Genomic DNA, 17,968 nt, shown 5'->3' on the forward strand with positions numbered 1-17,968 from the left:
TAAAATTTCACTATGTAATTTTAAAAATGCGTACGTGTAATTATTTTAAATAGGCGTACAAAGAAGTCATGCGGTGTCTAGATCAGATTTTTTGATTACACGAAGAGGAAATGCAAGCGATAAAAGTTTTCTCAATCCAGAAGGGGCTAAGACCGGTATTAGTTATTCATTGAATGTGACAACAGTATGGAGAGAGTAGTTTGAGTGGAAGGATCTACAAACGGTTCGATCGGCGCAAAAAAGTAGGACTGCTCTCAAATAACTACAGAAAGGCGGTCTTCAGCCTTCCCCTACAAATAATAACGGGGATATTAAAGCGGTTAAAATATAATTCGCAATAATCAATGAAGTAACGATGACGAAACCGCAAGCGAATTAAATATAACTCGTGAATTGGCGCTTTCAACCGTCAAAGATTTTTTTAACTTAGGAAAAGTTTGTGCTTACCGGTACAATCGTCATGACACCCGCAAACAGAATCATTCAAACGCGCCGAAAGTTTAGAAAGATGAGGGAGACTTATTTCTGAAGGGATGTTTGATGAGAACGGATTACTTTGAACATCGGCGTAAGCAACAAAATTTATTCTGTTAACATCCTCAATTTTCTACGGTAAAAGATTCAAACGGTACAATACGTTTTAATAATGGAGCGTTTCCGAAACGCGTCAACATGCGATAAAAGAATGAAGTTAAGAAAAGTAAACCGTACTAAACACAGAAACTATAGTGATCTCGGCAGAAAAAATAATAGTAATTATTATCTTAATAACAACAATTTTAAAAGATTCAAAATTCACACGTCTGCTTGAGAGTTGTCTGGAATACGTATCACTTATTTTACTTTTTATTCGCTTTATATCAAACACGAAACAACGGATAGCGAAAACTACTAGCGAGTTACTGTAATCGCTAAAGCCAAAAATCAAATCTAAAAGATATAACGATCTTTAAAAGCTGTCGTACTTATCGTTAAGTACGAAACATAACCTAATATGTTTCTACAAAACAATCCTTTGCCTTCAAGATCTATTTTAAGTTGCTGAACCACCTCCGTACAGTCCTGACCTGGCCCGCTTTTTTTGCCCGCTAAAAGAAGAGTTGTAAGGGAATCATTTTTGTTCCGATTAAGAGTTCATAGAAATCGTGCAAAATTCGCTAAATACCAGACTGAAAAGTTTTTACGTAAAGGAATTCAAAAGGTTGTTAAAATATCGAATGAGTGTGTAAAAGTAGCGGCGGATAATGAAAAATGCGTATTTCGTTTACGCAAGTGTTAAATAAAAAAAATAGGTTTTAACATTTTTATCTACTTTTTGTCATTCTCGTAATACAAAAACGAAAGTTTATCGGCTCGATTAAATTTTTTCTTCGGTATAAAAATAAAATTAAAAAAAATACAGGGTTATAGAATAGTAATTTTTTTTTACCGGTATGAAGTTTTCGATTCGTTTAACTCGGTTTTCATAGCTTTATTGTAAAGAAGACATTATTATAAAAAAACCAGCTGTCTTTATCATTTTCATGTATAACATTCAACATTATTAAATCGTATGTATTCAACGGTTTTGTGAATACTTAGGTAGATCCTTCTGGGATTAAATCGGATGGTAATTTGAACGAGCGGACAGGATTCTGGAGTTAACTATAAAAATTTTAACTAACCTCTTCACGTTCATTAAATTATATCTTTGTTTAGCGCATTGTGTTTTCATATTTTTGTTTCATCAATATATTAAGCGTCGGCCATAATTAAGGACATTATTTATAATTCCACATCCGTACTCCAATATTCTCATCTACTTAATATCTTTTCCTTCTTTCTGAACTCCTAAAATTACGTTTTCCAAGAAAATGTAATTCTGCATTTTCATATAACAAAGCTGGGCCGCCTTCCTTGGTAAAACATTCGGAGATAAACTAGTCCCCCGTTCGGATTTCCGGGTGGGGACTACTAAGGAAGGGGTCACCGGAAAATTAAAAAAATAACATTCTACGAGTCGGAGCGTGGAATTTTAGAAGTCTAAAAAAGGTCGGTGGTTAGAAAATTTAAGAGGGAAATGGATAGATTAAATGTAGATGCAGAAGGAATTAGCGAGGTTCGGTGGGAAGAGGAAAACGACTTTTGGTCAGGTGAGTTTAGAATAATTAACACAAATTCAAATAAAGGGCAGGCAGGAGTAGGTTTCGTAATGAATAAGAAGATAGAGAAAAGAGTAGTGTATTTCAAATGCACAGCGACAGAATCACTGTAATAAGGATTACATCAAAATCTAAGCCGACGATGATTGTTAACGTCTATCTACCTACGAGCGCCCATGACGATGATGAGGTAGAGTGTGTATACGAAGAAATCTACGAAGCAATTAAACACATAAAAGGGGAGAAATATTTAATAATAGTTGGAGATTGGAATGCAAGCGTTGGAAAAGGCAAGGAAGGAAATATAGCGGGTGAATATGGGCTGGGCAAAAGGAATGAAAGAGGAGACCTATAGAGTTTTGCACCAAGTATAATTTAGTAATTTCCAACACCCGGTTTAAAAATCATAATAGAAGAACACACACATGGAAAAAGCCAGGTGATATTGCAAGGAATCACATTATATCATGGTTCAGCAAAGATTTAGAAATCAGCTCGCCGAATGCAAAACTTACCCTGGAGCAGACATTGATAGCGACCATAATTTAATGATAATTAAATGTAGATTGGGGTTTAAAAACCTGAAGAAAGGTGTCAGATGAATCGGTGGAATTTAGAGAAGCTTGAGGAAGAAGATTTTTGAGGAGGACATCGCAAGAGGTCTGAGTAAAAAAGATAAGGTAGAAAATGTAGAAGAAGAATGGGAGAATGTTAAAAAGGAAATTCTTAAATCAGCAGATGCGAACTTGGGCTGAATAAAGAGAACTGGTAGAAAACGTTGGGTGTCACAGGGTATATAGCGGCTGATGGATGAACGTAGAAAATGTAAGAATGCTAGTGATGAAGAAAATAAAAGGAACCATCGACAATTTAGAGATACTATAAACAGGAAGTGCAAACTAGCGAAAGAAGAGTGGATTAAAGAAAAGTGTTCAGAAGTGTAGAGAGAAATGAACATTGGTAAAATAAACGGAGCATACAGAAAAGTTACGGAAAAGCTTGTTGTACATAAATTAAAATCCAATAATGTGTTAAATAAAGATAGTACACCGATTAATAATACAAAAGGAAAGGTCAATAGGTGGGTGGAATATATTGAAGAGTTATACGAAGGAAATGAATTAGAAAACGGTGTTATAGAGGAAGAAGAGGAAGTTGAAGAGGATAAAAGGGAAGAAACAACATTGAGATCTGAATATAAGAAAGCATTATAAGATTTGAATGGAAGAAAGGCTCTTGCAATAGACGGAATACTTGCAGAATTACTGCGCAGTGCCGGCGAGGAAGCGATACATAGATTATACAAACTGGTGTGTAATATTTACGAAAAAGGGGAAGTTCCGTCAGACTTCAAAAAAAGTGTTATAGTAATGATACCAAAGAAAGCAGGGGCAGATAAATGTGAAGAATATAGAACAATAAGCTTAACTAGTCATGTATCAAAAATCTTAAGTAGAATTCTGTGCAGAATAATTGAGAGGAGAGTGGAAGAAGTGTTAGGAGAAAACCAATTTGGTTTCAGGAAAAGTGTAGGCACAAAGGAAGCAATTTTAGGCCTCAGATTAATAGTAGAAGGAAGATTAAAGAAAAATAAATAAACATACTTGCAATTTATACACCTAGGAAAGGCATTCGATAACGTATGCTGGAATAAAATGTTCAGCATTTTAAAATAATTAGGGTTCAAATACAGAGATAGAAGAATTGCTAACATTTACAGGAACCAAACAGCAACAGTAATAATTGAAGAACATAAGAAACAAGCCGTAATAAAAAAGGGAGTCCAAGAAGGATGTTCCCTATCCCACTTACTTTTTAATTTTTACAAAGAATTAGCAGTTAATTAATAAATTGTTAAAGAACAATTCAGATCCGGAGTAACAGTACAAGGTGAAAAGATAAAGATGCTACGATTTGTTGATGATATAGTGATTCCAGCCGAGAGTAAAAAAGATTTAGAAGGAACAATGAAGGCACGGATGAAGTCTTACGCAAGAACTACCGCATGAAAATAAACAAGAACAAAACGCAATTAATGAAATGTAGTAGAAATAACGAAGATGGAACGCTGAATGTAAAAATAGGAAAGGAAAAGATTACGGAGGTAGAAGAATTTTGTTATTTGGGAAGTAGAATTACTAAAGATGGACGAAACAGGAACGATATAAAATGCCAAATAGCACAAGCGAAATGAGCATTTAGTCAGAAATACAAATTGTTTACATCAAAAATTAATTTAAACGTCAGGAAAACGTTTTTGAAAGTATATGTTTTATATGGAAGTGAAACTTAGACGATCGGAGTACCTGAGAAGAAAAGATTAGAAGCTTTTGAATTGTGGTGCTATAGGAGAATGTTAAAAATCAGATGGGTGGATAAAGTGACAAATGAAGAGGTATTGCGGCAAATAGATGAAGAAAGAAGCATTTGGAAAAATATAGTTAAAAGAAGAGACAGACTTATAGTCTACATGTTAAGGCATCCTGAAATATTCGCTTTAATACTAGAGGGGCAGGTAGAAGGGAAAAATTGTGCAGACATGTTTGGAATATGTAAAACAAATTGTTAGGGATGTAGGATGTAGTGGGTATACCGAAATGAAACGACTAGCACTAGTTAGGGAATCTTGGAGAGCTGCATCAAATCAGTCGAATGACTGAAGTCAAAAAAAAAAAAAAACGTAAATATGTCGAATAAAATTGTAAAAAGATTTTTAAACGCTAATTATTATTATTTTTTATTTTTATTTTTGACCTTTTAAATCGCTGATTTTTCTGAACGCTATTAATAGATTTATTTCAGTCACACAATCGGTATTACTTTATCCGTTAACAAAATGTGTGTCTATGAATTATAATCGACCGGGTTTATACGTAAATGAAAATATTCGCACAAATTTCTCAAAGAAGGTTTCAGAAAGGTCGTGATACCTTATTAACAAAAAAATTGATAATATTTAATACATTCAGTATTTGGTAACGTTAAAATAGTAATTAAAAAACCCCATTTTATTTTTATATTTCATAAAAATGTTCTTTCATATTGAAAGAAGATAAAATAAAATAATCAAGTAACATTATAGATCATATAAAAATACGTTTTGTGTGTGTGTGTCATAAGCAATAAAATAAGAAACGAAGAGATGCGTGAAGTATTATCGATCATAACTATTCGTACATTATATCATTATATTATATTACACGATTTAATGTTTGTATTTCTAATTAGTAAAATAATTTTACAGAACATTAAACAAGCAAAAGTTATTATCATCGGTGAACAAATAAATCGTTTATCATATAACGTGCAATAAAGCGCTATTTACTTAAATATACGAAAAATTATTATAAATTACAACCGAAATGGATTCTACAATAACTGTATACACACATCATTTAAGTAATAACGTATAATTAAGGTGAACCCGTTTTTAATTTTTATTTGCATATGCGAGCGAAAGTAACGCTATATGTAGTGATTTATGAATGCATGTATGTTTACTTATACCAACTGCGAGATAAAAAAAGTACGACCTTGAAACGTCAAAAGTTACTACCGTTGAACTTTTTTTTATCAAAAAGTACAGTATAATTTTATTTAGGCCCCTAAAATCAATTTTAATGCGGAGACTCGTGCTATCAGAGTCGTATGTTCTGTTTTTCTACTTTTTGTTTTTTTAAATTTCTATTTCTTATATTACAGTCGAACAGGGTACATATAAAAAACAAACATAATGAAAATTGTGACCGTCTAAAATATTCTCTTCATACGTTTTATAAATATTATTATCGACTTAATAAATAAATTGCGGTCAATTTAGTCTGATATAACGTAGCCGTCGAGCTTCTTTAGAACAGGAAGTAAGTTGTTGAAACTAAGTACGCAGTTGTGCAGGCGTTAATATAAATATTACAAAAATTAACATGCAGGATAGATGGAGCGAGCGTGTACATCTACTAAATGTATTACATACAGTAAAATGTCGCAACTGTATTACTGTAAAACTAAAAAAGCGATCGTTTTCACATTCTGGCATCGGTTTACTTCTCTTGTTTTTCTCGCTCGAGTATATCGCATACCAGTAGTTTTTTGAATAATAGGCCTTCCTCGTTTGGAAATCGATTTTAACTTCATGCGAAAGGTTTTGTCGGTTCTAGAAATTACCTTATTTTATCCTCTACATCACAAGTACCGAGCGGGTAATGATCGATGACTATTAAAAGGGTAATTAAATCACACCGCTATCTTTTCTTTTCGTAGTTTATAAAATACGTTAATATTTTTAGTAAAGTTATCGAAACGATACGTATATGAAAACATTATAAATATGTTGCTTTACAAGGAACTCTAACGGCAAGGAACTGTATCGCAAAATTTTATGAAAACCAGAAAACATTTCGACTACAAATCTGTCTCGCACGCAAAAAAACTCGATGTGCGCGCAGACCCACACGTAATGCCAATAGGTTACGATAAAAGAGGATCTTCTTTTGTTCAGTCAAATATAATTTTTATACAGGTTACCGATCCTTAATTCATAAATTTACACAAAAAGTCATAAGATAATAAAATGCAGGGTGCATACGTACAAGCTTTTTAACAAATAAAATATCTTCTATCGACTAACACTAAAAGACAACTAAAAAAGAAACTAACGCACGACGTTGATTAAGGATAATAATACTGCTTTATTTGCAGTATACAAGATATTATATTTCATGTAAATACTCGTACGAGCAATATATTTTTTCTAAATTAATAATTAATTAATCCTCGGTAGATTGAAACTAACCTAGATAATCGTCCACAACCTAGTTATCTAATTCGGTTTAACGACTAAAATAAAAATAATTCTGTTTAATTTATTTTAATAATTTCTAAAATGCAATCAAATCACCAGATCTAACTATCATAAATTTAACTACCTCCGAACCGATTACAAGGGTTCAGATGAACCCAAAAGTAACTAGGTATTTAAATTGTGCGCCATTTTCTTCCCGCAGAGTCGGCAGCGTTCTGCGAGGTCATATATTGCAATAAACACGTTACGGGTAGTCGATAAAGTGCACTACCAGACGGAAGAGCGATTGACGATCGTTAAAATTCGATTAAAAGTACTGAAAACGCTTCTCTGAGACTGCGATCAAATTACTTGGCGTTTCGGGTAGGAGAAACGCACCGAATGAAACGACCGCATCAAAGACTACTTGAAAAATTTGAAGGCACGGGTTCCGTCGAAAATATCAAAATCCCAGCACGATCGATCGAAAATATTGCCGCTGTCAGTGAAAATATGGCGGAACGTCCGGAAACCTCACGGCACGGTCGGCCACTGCGACTGGACTATTAAAGCAAGTTCCGCAGATTTTAATTAAAAACTAAAAATCCCGCAACGTAAAAATATCTCTTTACGCTGAAGAGTCTTAAACTACGCTAAAACTGAAATAAAAACACAAAACTATATCGCTTTTTTTGGGGCGAAAAACGCTTTCGCGTTATCGCCCGGACACGATATATCTGTTGCAATAAACAAAGATATATCGCGTTATATATCTCGGTTAAAATAATAAATTACCATCTGTTTTACGGCAAACGGTATGAACAGCCGAAACACACCGCAGTAATTCAAATACTTGTATATAAACGGACGGCCCTAAGAAATCGTAAAACATAAGATACCAACGTTTCATTATCCCCTAGAATAGTACGCACGTTAGCCTACAGTTTAAACTTGCGACGCGATGCCGCATAACAGATAGTCAACAAGGATACGGTGCACTGTCAGTCGGCAGTTGCAGCGTACACAAACGGGTGCATCTATTTGGGTTATCGGATATCCACGATCGAGACTACTGTGCCTTTTCGCAAAGCGGCAGACATCCTCTTGACGGTTATTTCTGCACGAGAAACTCCACAGCTATAGCGTTCTTAAACGGTTGAAGTTTATCGTTAATACTCGCATTCCGTTCGCTTTTCCGTTCATCATGAACCGTCTTCTTTAGAAAACAAAAAAGATCGTTCGAGGCGACACGATCGGTGAAAGGAGGCTGGAAACAAGCCTCCTTTGGCGCACCATCAACGCGCTCATCGCCTGAAATTCCAATACGGCTGGGGATCCAACAAAACCTCGATGTTGTTACGGTTATTCGTTTGCGAAATAACACACTGAATCTCACAGACAATAGAGTGTCTGAAGTACACGTCATTAATCGCCTGTAAGGCGCTCGTGGAATCCGAGGACGCAAGAACGTGTCGAAAAATCGATCGTATTAATTCGTGTAGCATAAGGATTCACGCTATTTATATTATAAAATTCGTTTCGTAAGATAACCGGATTCGTGTTCCTTTATCATAGCGACAAAGATCAAAGCGGTAATTAACGAGAGAAGGCCGCCAAGGGGGTTAATAACAAGGAGCAACACTACGGACTGGAGGCAATTATATATTTAGGCTTGAGAAAAGGCGCTGAGCTCTGACGCCTAGCGTAGCGGTAGATCTAGGCTATTCCTGGTAACGATTACATGCCGGTTGGAGAATACCGCATCGGTTGCGCTTTAAACACAGGAGGGTATCATTTACTTCCCTTTATTAAAGCGACGGCTTACCACTGTACATTGACGTAATACCGTGTAATCTTTTCTCTGGTAGTCTAAGTTTAAAGTTTACGTCGAGAATTTAAAACGACTCCCGAATCGAAAGCAGAAATTTGAAGAGTTATCGACGGCAATGAGCCGCATTACTCGAAAAAGTAATCCAGAATTTTGACAAAATAATTCGAGCGTAAAAGCGATCACGGAGAACATTTGTCAGGTATTCTATTCAGCACGTTAATAGCAATATGAAACTTAACATCGCTTTTTTGCGAAAAAAAATTAAAAACGGCCTTTGTATTGGGATACACTTATAATAAAAAGTTATACGACGATTAAAATTTAATATTAATAATCGGATATTAATGAAAGATAAAAAGTAATACGTTCGAGTCATACCTATTGTCATTAGTTAATGTACTGCAAAAGTATGAAAAAAATACAAGCGAAATAAAATCTTTAATTACAATATAGTGTCATTAACGATACCAGAAGTAAAACACAAAATTAACTACAGCATAATAATTATATGAACCGATTTTTTGGAATTAGAAATTTAATCCGCCAGCAATAATACTGTTACGGTCGTTTATAATTAAATTTTACTTACAAACAATCGATAAAAATTATATTTGATAAAGAAAAACAGTAATTAATACGGTATAATCAAGCATAAATTTAGACGTTTCACACTAATTTATAAAAAAAAATAAAGAATAAAAAAAAATACAGTGAATCTTTATCAAATTATTTATTTAGTTATTCGTGCTAGTTATTGTACTGTACAACAATTTCGGCCGCGGAACAATACGTTCGTCGTGTAAACTGTACGCATTAAGTAATGCCGGATACCGATTATTAATAATCACTTCCTTTATTTAATTTTAAAATTCACGCTTCGTTAATTAAACATTGCAATGAGTTATAATAATTTACGTTTTTAGTTAAGTTCACGTGTAGCTAGAACGAAAAACATTTAGCGATGTTGCTAATACATCTTGAAAGAAAGTAAATTCATATAATTAATTCTAACAATAATTAAGATCAGCCTGTTCATTAACAAATAAAGAGAAAGAAGAAGATGACAGGAGATGTTTACATTAAGCAACAGGACAAAGAAAACAAATGAATATGAACAGTTATTACGGCCTGATGTCCGATAACGAGTACATTTTTAAACGAGCGGTTTATTTGTCGGATGTTTTTTCTACTAATCCCATTAATCCCATTATTCAATCCACAAACTTCTAGATGAAAGTCACCGCATACGAGAACGCTAAAATATTAATTATTTTTTTATAGATATTCAAGGTACCTTCTTCGGTACTTACGTATTAACGCCACCGCAGCTAATGCTGCTGTTTAGGTTATGTTGACTTCGTGTACTGACAAATCGTACGTATATCAAAATAACCTAACTAAATATAACCTACGCTCGCTAACCTCTTACAATTAACATTAAATATGCATAATATATACAACTTATTAATAATATAACCTTAATGTTATAGCACCGAAATCCAATTAATGTTAATCCACCGAAATCCGATCGACACTGTTTTTAAATAAAGCTGTAGCTGCGGCGGCGTTAATACGTAAGAGGTTAGCGAGCGAAGCGAGCGTAGGTTATATTTAGTTCGGTTATTTTGATATACGTACGATTTGTCGGTACGCGAAGTCAACATAACCTAAACAGCAGCTGTAAATGCGGTGGCGTAAATACGTACGTACCCATTTTTCATCAAGTTCCTTCATTTTTGATAATTCTTTTTTATTTTGTACAGTTTCATGATAATTATGTTTTTTCAAACAAAAATTGACTCGGATAAGCTGGTAATTTTAATACATCCTTTTTGTTGTCATCTTTGTTTAGAATTTGATTTTTATGGAGTAACGACTTACTACTAGCATTCCCCGTCGCGGCTTTATGAACGGCAAAAATTGGAAATAGTTTTTTTTTTTTAAATTACGTGTGGCCTATTGCTTTCAGTTTTTTTTTTTTTTGTTAACGAAGAGTCGGAGAAATACCGGTTACGTACCCCTCACACAAGCGGGGGAGTGTCGCACTCTACGGGTTCGGCTAGATGTTATTAGAAGCCTATGTGTGCACCCTACCGACTAAAACTCCTCTCTCAACCCTGGCTCCCCACCCTTCACGGGACCGGGTAAGCAAGCATTTCTTCTAGAAGGGATGGTTGTTATACGCCCGTACACTCGTTGGTACAATGTACATACACAAATGTAAAAATACTTACAAAATTATAATACGCGTAGTGCAATACACTACACTACTTCTAACAATATTAGGTTGAAAGGATGTGCAACAAAACACTTAAGACAGATCGCACACTGAAGACATCTAAACCGTCATTAACATCAGAGTCGCACCGTCATTCATACTCAGAACGCATAGGTGTACCTCTTTTAGTTTTCTCATTTATTTTTTTATATAAAAAATTAATTAAAACGATCTTCAGATTTATTTTAATTGTGTTATTAATATTTTCCGATAATATATAGACATATATTTAAAGATCTAATGCTATTTTTTACGTATATTACGTTAAAAATCCTACGAATTCTACGTTTCAAGCGTTTTTATTTGACGGTAAAATAAACGAGTTAAAAATGATTTGTTACTCGAGTAAACATTTTGTAAAAAGGTGAACAACCGATGCAGTTTTCATTGCCTTACAGCCACGGCCGCTAAAATGCAGCATTACAGATGAAAATCTTTACATTAATATTCGGAATAGTCGTAAAACGAAATGAAAATGAAAATTAAAAGTGTGAGGCGCAAAGGTAGAATATGATACTCGCAAATAGGAAACGGCATCGCTCCTATTAATCGGTTTTCTTCAAATTATCACGTACCAGTGTTATTAAAACGATCGAGGTAAATCGTTTATCAATAATTAGTTCGACCGTTCTGAAGTCGCAGAAGCTCAAATCTACAAATTCATAACAGACAGTCCCTCCTCAAGAAGAACGTATACTACAAGTAAAAATATAACTAAGATTATATCGGTATTTAAAAACCGATAACACTGCTGCATTATGCTTCTCAGATAGATGTAACGTTGCTGAATGCGCGGGTCGCCTGTAAAGCAACATTTCTGAAAATTTTGTAATTTTACGAATTCTCTCAAATCGATTTTGTTTGTAACAAAATCAGTTTCGCTTTGAAACAGAAAACATCCATCTATAACAAAGCGAGCAGACAAAAGAACTTGTTTATAACTCGACGCAATATTCTGCCTAACGAGAAAAGAAATTTATTTCGCTTCCGTTGCAACTTTTTTATTAGATTACCAGAAAACCGTTTAAAAATTTTCCCACCGATTTAAAAAGATTTTCGTTTACAGAAACAATATTACTAGGTCGATGAAATTTTAAACTCTATTTATTAAAAAAACACCTCGATTTTCGACGTCGTAGACAATGTATAGGTAAATACGTCAATAATGGCTTTTGAATTGTAAATAATAATACAATTATTTTTAATATTTAAAATTCTCGTGTATTTACATAAACATTATTTCATACGTTTATATCTTAACTGATTAATATGATTTTAATCGCACCTATTTTTCGTCTTATAAGATTTATAACGATGCTAATCCGATCAACGTTTTACTACGTTTTTTACTACAGTATTCCTTTTCCGTTCAGGAAATACCGGGACAGTACTTCTTATTTTGTAAAATAGTATATATATATATATATATAATGTATTGTTACGTATCGATAAAAATAAAACATTTTGTTTATTTTTATAAGACTAAATTTAATTTGCGCTTGGAATAGTTCAAGCGTTTTGATGGATATTTGTAAGTTATCACCGTAACAGAGTTTATTAAAATAACTAGTACATATTGTTCAGATTCATCTGTTTTCTTTATCTTCATTCTTCTTTTTTGTTAACGAACCGGCTGATGCCTATATTCTATATCGGTTATTATTCTAGATCTAAGGTTAAACGTTGTTTATTTTGTAAGCTCGATCGTCAATTACAAAAACGCAAGGAATTTTTAAATTTATGAAACGATGAACGAAAAGTTTTCTAAACGTAACGATTGTCGTCTCGTATGTTTTCACAAAGGTCAAAGAAACAATCGATTTATTCCTCGAATAACGTTTGCGATTTACGTCAAAAGGACACGATACGCCGGTTCATATCGATAAAATTAACGATTCTAAATTAAACGATGATAAATTTAGAAATTACTATCGTTCGCGATTAAACGAAAATGTAATTTTGTCTACGGCTGTATGTAATGTAGATGACGTTTTTGGTCGTTCTCATTTGTGTAGAATCTTTTTAGACTCAGGCTGTCGATTAATATTTTGCGTATATAAGTTTGCTCGCAAATCGGGACTTCAACTCGACAAAGAAAATTTGCCTATTTCAGGCGTAAATAATGTATCGGCCAAATCCGATATAGTGTAGTAGTTCACGGTACAGAAACTTTTCATTCAAGGCGCATTACGCTGTTTTGTCAGACATAACCTTCCGTTACATACATTTGAAACTTCTCTCTTAACCGCCTCAAAATCTATTGTTTGCTTAATATATCAAATAATATCGATATTGTAATCGGAGCCCGATTTTATTTAGATGTTATGTTACCTCGTAAATTTATTCGCGATTCAAGATAACCTATTATTCAAGAGAGTAAGCTAGGATATAATCTTAGCGGTCGTCTTCCTACTAAATTTAAAAATAACAATACTGTTACATCCCTTTTTACAAAAGACAGTAACTTAGATCTTTCGACAATATTTCAATTTTGTTGGAAAATTCGTGAAAATGATTCTGACGTTTCAGTTAATAAAACTACTACGTGTGAAACACGTCGTCGATTTAAAGACTGCTAGTCAGCTCCGAAGACCTGTGCATAAGTTGTTCGCTGCCAGTAACCGACAAATAATTGAATATTGTTTGTTTAAAAAAAAACCTTTCGCATGTTATTAATCGAGAATATTTTTAAAATAATAATTTATTAATGTATTTTATTAATACGCTTCGATTGTGGTTTATATTGCGGTCATAAATGCGATATATAGTTATATAATGTAATATTTATATCTTAATCATATGCTCCTAAACTTCTAACACTCTACCTCTATAGACTAATTTTACATCGATAAAAAAATGTAAAATAAATATACTTAGTTTATCATGTACTACCGAGTCATATTAACGATATAATTTATATTTTTGTTAGTATAAAATTTACATATCTTATAACTTAATTACGAGATCTATATCGATATTGTCATGCGATTATAAGAAAAAAGAACTTCTTTTTTGACGGGCAGTATGTTCAGATTCATTTGTTTTCTTTGTCCTGCGCTTAATGTAAACATCTCCTGTCATCTTCTTATTTCTATTAATTTATTAATGAACCGGCTGAACTTAATTCTGTTAGAATTAATTATATGAATTTACTTTCCTTTAAGATGTATTAGAGACAACATCGCTAAATTATTATCGTTCTAGCTAGACGTATTTAATATATACTTAAAATGTGAACTTAACTAAAAATTAAATTATTACAACTAATGAGTTATAATAATCGTTGCGATGGCAACGATTAATTAACGAAGTGTAAATTTTGAAAGTAAAAAAAGGAAGTGGTTATTATTCGGTTATGCGGTATTACTTTACGCAACCGACGAATCGGCTGAAATTGTTCTACACATACCAAACTGTGAGTAAACTACAATAAAGGAATGACGCTAAATTTATTCCTTTGAAAAAAGGAAAAAAAAATGCAAATTAATCGATAAAATAACTACTCGCTACTAAGCTAAATAATGTAATTCTATTGTTTTCGGTAATGAAACGATATTCAACCGAACAAATTTTATCGGAGATGATTACGGTCTACTGAATCATATTTAGTAACATTATACTTATAATTTTTTTTTTTATCACCTAAACCGGCATTCTTACACGTTAATTCAATCGCAAACTTTATCGAAATGAGTCAGAAAACGCATTCAAAAGAAAGTTTTTTTAACCGCTTTTGTTCTGAACAAAATATATTAAGGAAACTAAAACCATTTTTCCCAAAAAGGAAGCGGATTTTCTTTATAATTTTTCACTTAAATGGTGCATTCAAGGTAAAAAGTCTATAAAAAAAACCGAATGTGAAATATTTATAATTAAATCCTGACGTGTTTATACAGTTGCCTATTCCTTGCCTTTTACCGATGTATAAGGTAAGGTACGCTAAAAAAACAAATCGGAAAAAATAATTCGTACAAATAGACGATAAAATAAAAATAAAAAACTTTTTAAAAACCGCTCTTATATTAAATGCGCTAAAAAGTATAAGAATTTTAGGAGGGTATCGACAAACAAGCTTTAATGGTGATACGTAACATTATGTGAAAAAAATAACTTCAAATCAAAAGTTAGATGTTTTTTCCAATTTTTTCCTAAGCGTGATGAATGGCCTAAAGAGTGGGGTGCTACGACATGAGCACTCCACTCTTTAGAACGTTCATCGCGCATCTATCTAGGCGACTTGAAAATGTTGCTAAAATGTGTCGTCATCAGGAGCAAACCTGTATGAAAGATTTCTGAGCGAATAACAATTCAAAATTCGACTGAAAGGTTCCGCACCGTGAATATATAGTGAATATATAGTCCAAGAGCGAGTTAATATAATAACATTGGTAAAAATGAATTAAATTCTAAATTTTGCTGATATTTCACCGGTACAGTATACAACCTTTATTCCTGATAAGAAAAAGATTATTCCAAACTTAAATTAAATTAACGCACCGGTGAACAACTAATTTCGTTCGGATTATAAATACAAACTTTAGTCGCACGCACAAAAACGATAAAATCTCTACAAAATTTAGTAGAAATACCAACCGAAAATCAAATTTTTTCGTGAAGCCAAAATAATTCTTTACCTTATGAAATTGTCTCCGTAAAACTAATTTTTTGTAGAAGTTAATTATCGCTTTAAAACACATAGATACCAAAATTTAAAAAAGTCTTAATTCTGAATCAAAGACGATTCTAAGTGAAAAATCAGATAAAAAGATTTAAAAGTCGTAGCGCAAATAGAAATGGAGAACACAGCAAGGTAAAACAAAAAAAAAAGATAAACGGATAAAATCTAGCTAGATGTAGAAATCTATCGCTCAGACAAATAAAACTACAGCAAAAAAATATCGTAAAACAAATTTTAAAAAATTTAAATAAATGAACACTAATATACGAATAAATTTAAATAATCCAAGCGGGAGTGTAAGTGAAAACAATAGTAAATATTAAAGTTCAGACTAAGTCAAACAGGCTTCAAGAATTTAAAAAGTTTATCGATTAAAACGCAACTTTGTACCTCGCTTGCAACGCCATGAACCGCATTCAGAGAAGCCGATTCAATATTTGCGGCAGTTATCCGAGGGACATGTGGAGCACAACCAAACGACACGAGATATCCACGAGTTTATCTGATACGCTCCAAATGCAGGCGACAAAGAACGACTTATTCGCGGGAATTATTTTATACCGATTAGTTCCACGGCAATACACTTGCACGGTACGACGCAAGAATACGGTGGTGGTAACTGTCGACCGTTCGATCTGCTGTGTTGTCATCAAATGATGTTTCAAAAACCACGTAAAATCAGAACGCACAACACGACCCAAAATCGTAAGAGCAAGCGATCTAGGAAGTTTGTAAACAAATCGAGTAATTGAAGTTATTAAATATTGTTCAACGATAACGATAAAAGCCGCATTTAACGAACCGGATCCTGTGACGGCAAAGTAAAATAGGTGTTGTTTCATAGCATGCCGGTACAGTTTATTAGCTTTTTTTTTATATATCCCCCGGCGGCCGGACATCCGATTAAGTATACTCGGCCCGGGGCGTGTCCCTTAACTCAAAGGAGGCCTCCCCAATTTTTTTTTTTTTAATTCTAGGCGTCGGGCCCAAAATATAGAAAACTTATTTGAAAACTCTTTTTTATTTTAGCCTCTACTGTAGGGTGTGTTTAGAGAAAACTTCATAAAAAATAAAGTTTTTTTTAATCGCCAAAAAAATGCTGTATATCATATCTGTATCAGTATATTACTATTTATTAATTATAATAAAAAATTAAAGAATAGAAGATTCAAAATTGAAAATGATATTAATTAAAAAAAAAAGAAGAAAAAACTGAAATGATAAAGCATAACCTGTGCGGTTTATTGTTATCACAATATACATAGATAATACAAATATAACCATTAATAAGCCAAATCAGTAATTTTTTGATCTTACAAAATATTATTCAATAGATAAATCGGATAAAATTATTAAAAAAAAAACTTATTATTTGTCAATATGTTACATTAAACAGTTACATTCAATTTTTATGTAGCGAGAGACATACGTTTAGAATCGTTAATCTAAAATAGATATGTTGAACAATTATTGGGTTAACGTGTTTTTATTCAAAGAAAATTTGAATTGTAAATTAGAGTAGAAAAGTTTATTATTAAATATATATACTAAAATTTACATTTCGATTCAAGAAATGATCGGATATAATGAATTAACATGTAAATTAGGATGAGGGCTCCAAGTAGGATGATTTTACACCGTAATAAAACTCAGTAAATTCTTAGAATAACTTTACACTCCTTAAAAACTTATATTTCCTAAGATAATAGAATTTTCTAAATAATAAAATTACTTATTAGATTTTACCAGAAAACTTTATTGTACAGGACAAATTTACATACGTTGTATTTGTCATACATTATGAATAAAATCATACCTGAATGTATTAATTTCTTTTATTTTTGACCGACTGTATAACAATTACTGCTGAAAGATACTTTCTAATTTACCTTACTAATTTACCTACTTTCTATTCGCATTTAATTATGAAAACGTGTCGTAGAACGTGTTCTTATTTCAGCGGTTAAAACATTTTTCAAATCGTTGAGGGCGATTTGAAAAAAAATCTTGTGGAAGTCGTTTCTATGAACTCAACGATCTGTTATTAAACGAATAAAAGTGAAATATAACCGTTATTGCAGTCGATGAACAACGCAAATATAAACAATCGATTGTACTGAAGCGGCTAAATTGAGGAATACAAACGTATTTAAGAGAATGTAACTACGTAGTGCAACCGGTGTTTAACATTTCTAACGCTGACTTTAAAGTGAATTTCAAATGCGGGTGATTACAAATTGCACGGCAATTTCTCGGAAGA

General features: G+C 32.8%; 1 protein-coding gene across 1 annotated transcript in view; it reads right to left on the bottom strand.

Annotated features, from left to right (window-relative positions):
• Positions 1-17,968, bottom strand: part of LOC142329020 (sulfhydryl oxidase 1-like) — a 54,635-nt gene that overhangs the window by 12,207 nt on the left and 24,460 nt on the right. The window lies entirely within an intron of this gene.

The sequence above is a fragment of the Lycorma delicatula genome, chromosome 8 (genome assembly GCF_047948215.1).
Source record: "Lycorma delicatula isolate Av1 chromosome 8, ASM4794821v1, whole genome shotgun sequence".
In the NCBI taxonomy this organism is placed as follows: Eukaryota; Metazoa; Arthropoda; class Insecta; order Hemiptera; family Fulgoridae; genus Lycorma; species Lycorma delicatula.